Source organism: Vespula pensylvanica, chromosome 1, assembly GCF_014466175.1.
Source record: "Vespula pensylvanica isolate Volc-1 chromosome 1, ASM1446617v1, whole genome shotgun sequence".
Lineage (NCBI taxonomy): Eukaryota > Metazoa > Arthropoda > Insecta > Hymenoptera > Vespidae > Vespula > Vespula pensylvanica.
In genome coordinates this window covers 13,862,897-13,867,079 of record NC_057685.1, presented here as the reverse complement: position 1 = coordinate 13,867,079, position 4,183 = coordinate 13,862,897, and positions in this window count along the sequence as shown.

Sequence of the window (4,183 nt, the reverse complement as noted above, 5' to 3'; positions counted from 1 at the left end):
CTTCCTTCCTTCCTTCCTGCCTACTTCCCTTTCTACCTTCCTTCAGGATTGCGCTTTTACACTTTGCTCGGACATCAGGACTTCCTCCTTCTTTTTACTTTACCCTTTTTCCGACTCATTCACGTGGGTAGATCTCGATCGTCACGTAGTTGACGATCGATTAGATCTCTGATCTTTTACAAGTTTTCTCATAAACTCATAAATACTGTTTTTCTCTCCCCATCATTTCTTACTCTCCGTCTTCCGTCTTTCGCACGCGTTTTAATACTAAACAGTAAATGATCCTTTACACGTTCGCTGTCTAAAGAGAATAAGAATCATGCGTGACAGCGAACGCGTTAAGGATGAAATTCACCGACATATATACTTTCGATCACCCATCCGAATTTTCGAAAGAAGACAGTAGCTATCTCGCATCCGGTACTTGCCTTTATCTTTCCAAGGTGGATGAGATCGAACGAAGATCGTAGCGCGTACATAAGATAACGGAGAAGCGTTTTGAAGAGAGAGAAAAAGAAAAAAGGAAAAATCGTAGAATGGAAACGCACGCGGAAGATTTTCGCGAGTCCACGCTGGCCGTTGGCAAGGTGCAAGCGTAATTGGTGGATGCACCGCGGGTACGTCTCTCTTTTATACCGTACAGCAGTCCCGACAAAGCGGTACCGCCCCCTGGGCACGTGACGATAGCTTCGGTACCGGACCCACCACCCAACCACCCACCACAGGGGCTAATGGATACTCTACGCGCTCTCCTTACAGCGCACACCCTTACCTTCGCTGACTGAGAAACTACCCCCACTATCTCTCCCCCTTAAACCTCCTTCCTACCTATCCTCACCCTCCATTTCCTTCTCCTGACTCTTTCCACCCTTTTCCACCCTTTTTCTCCTTATCATCCTACTTTCTCTCTCCTTTCTAGTCTCCTCCGAGATACGCTAATTGATATCGTAGCACCGAAAGTTTTTGCGTTAATGTCTTTTACATCGTCTCGTCTTCTTTCGAAACGGTATTTTCTGGATAAGAATTAATGTCAATGGTAGAACGTCGAACGATTCCTTCCAAACGGATCGTATTCGGATCGTACCTTGCTGCTGCTGCTACTGCCGACGACTAAAAAAGATCCTGCTGCGATGCTAGGCCGCTGCATCCGGCCATAACTGACCTTGGATTCGCTTCGAACCATTCTTCGACGATTGGTAGCGACCACCAAACGCATTGACTATCTCGATGTTTACCACCTGTCGCGATTTCGTTGAAATGACTACAAACCGCAAGATCGTACGATCTAATTCCGCCCCGCTCGAGGACCTCCTATACGTTACTTCTATTCGTTACGCGTCGATGAAAATCGTCGTTGCCGTTTGAGAGGAGAATAGAAGTGATTAGAAAAAAGTTTTTCATTTAAAACTCGAACGAAACGATCGGACGAAAAGGAAAAGAAACGGAATAAGAAAGAAAGAAAGAAAGAAAGAAAGAAAGGCACAAAAAAATAGGAAAGAAACGAAAATGAAAATTAGAGGACATCGAGGCGGGAAGGATTATCAATCGAGTAACAAAAATCGAAAATCCGCCGATCAGTGGCCGTGATCGTGGCCAAGATTCGTTAATGCCGTAATTTATCGGTCCGCTTTGGATTTCCGCCTGTGCGGATCCCATTAAGAGAGCTTCGGCGAGACGACGTGCGTTATATATCACGGTGCATCGATCAGTGCCACGAGCATTACACGAGCGGTCGTATCTTTCAGGACGATATATCTACCTTCGAGTCTGATTCTCCGATTATTTTTCCTTTCAGCGAACCTGCATAACTCCCCGGGATGCCGTTGGTACCGAGGGGGATTCTTCTACTTGGATAAACGACGATCGTATTATAAATACGATGATGCGAAAGTAAAAGTAAGTGCAACGGAGTCATACCGACGTATAACGAGCTTTGATTATTTTCATTCGTTTCGCGTTTGAGATTGCGCGTAGTCGTGGATCGTATACACGGCGACTCAACGTAGAAAAAGGCTCACGTGGTGAGAGAGAGAGAGAGAGAGAGACAGAGAGAGAGAGAGAGAGAGAGAGAGAGAGAGAGAGGGAGAGAGAGCAGCAAGAGCAGGACGGCAGTGAAGTGAATCTAGTCTGTATATGGTCGGGCCCAGGCCGTCTGCCCGGCCACGTCCAGTCAATGGACGTAATTCACTGTCCGCCGACGGAGTCTAAGGCAGCAGACGACGGACGACGGATGGATGGCAGTCACCGAGAGGGTGACCAGCGAAAGGAGGAAAGAGAGGAACGGCTGGAGAGAGGAGATGAAGGAGAAGAGGAGGAGGAAGAGGAGGAGCGACGAGGTAGGAGAGGGGACAGTAGTAAAAGCACAAGACCGTTGGTCCGCGACTGCGAGTGATTGTGACTGGATATAGAGAGTTCTCTCTATCGCGCCTGTCTGAGTGTGCGCGCGAGCGCGAGCGAACAAGAGAGAACAGAGAGAGAGAGAGAGAGAGAGAAAAGGTGCTCCTTCCTTTCGAACGGAATCTCGCCTTCGATCGTCGTCCGCGACGAACAAGAAAAGAGCGATCGATCGATCCATCTCGAGTGGGAGAGCGTTATGCCCAGAACAGGTGAGCTTCTTTAGCAGAGTGTGTTATATACCTGAGCAAGAATTTTCTCAATGGAGACGACGAATCGTCCTCCGTTTTGTCAAAGAGCGCTCATCTCTCTTTACACACGAGATCCATCCGAAAGAAAAGGCGAACGTTCAAAGCGAATTCAAAGTCAGACAGTGGGGCACTACCCGTTTCGTAAGAAAACGATAACCGTTGATGAATCATTCGAACGGGAATAAAGGTAAAACCTAATGCTAATCATTTTCGATGATTTATCGTTTACCCGATTCGCTTTTCATCCGAATGATTCAGCGGGTGCGATCAAAAGGGAGGCGTGCTTTTTGCTGGTCCGTAGCGCTTAAAGGAGGGCTTAATCACATTTCGCTTGCTATACGGAAGGATATAAGGGTGAAAGGAAGGAAGGAAGGAAGGAAGGAAGGAAAGACAGAAAGAGAAAAAGAAAGAAATAAAAAGGAAAGAAAAAAGAACGAGATACTCTCGCTTTCGCCGTTATCCGCTACTTACTCGTTTCTCTTCCATATATATCAGAAAATCTTGTCCCATTTTCTACGTACGTAGAACCACTATACTCCTCGGACTTCTCATTCTTTGCAAAGTTCAGCATCATTGTCGCAGTATACTTTCTCGTGAGTAGGAGGAAGACGTGGATGAAGGAAAAGGAAGGAATAAGAGAACGGATAGTTCGTTTTGGAGGACGTAAGAGAACACGATGGGAATCGTCGATCCATTCATACTCAGCGAGTAAAAGCGTTCTCGGTCTCGGGCCACACTCGATATATGGTAGTCGTCGGGTCCACCAATCTGCGCGAAACTTGGCAAAAAGTCGATGGAAGCGGCCAGGAATGGGACGGAAGACGGGCGTACGTCGTGCCGGGCTACGAGGATGTCGCCGATTTTGTCGATTTGCGCTGGAAGCAAGACGAAAAGAGAGAGAGAGAGAGAGAGAGAGAGAGAGAGAGAGAGAGAGAAAGAAAGAAAGAGAGAGAGAGACTGCCCGGACTGGATGCCCCTCGGCACCGGTGATCCTGAGCCTCGAGTAATTACGTCTCGTGCGACGTTGCTCTTAATACTTGGAGCCCAGCAAAAACTCGACGGAACAGGACGGAACGGATACGTATCTGGCGTATTCGTCAATTTGCTTCGTTTGCGCCGCGGGTTATCCTCTTCTTCGCGAAGGGAGACCTCTCGTGGATGGAGAAGAAAGGGATCTCGAACAAGCCCGAAGGTTCCTATCGGAAGTCGAGTCTTTTTTTGTCGATTTGGAACAATCGATTAGCAATAGTCGCGCGAGCGCTACATACTTATTTATTTTGTTGCTTCAAGTATCTATATTTCCATGAAAAATATACAGATAACGTATATTTGTTATTATACGATCGATATCTTCGTCTAGCTCTAAGCTGCATACGTGATACTTTTGTATCATTAAACGGCGAAATCATTTCATTCTCTGATCTGTTTTCGGATAGAGGTGTGAATCAGACTCGATTGTAGTGGGCGATGCACGCGAATAAAAATCTTCCATGACTATCGTTGATCGCCTCGAACGATCATTCGCGGAGTCATAATGT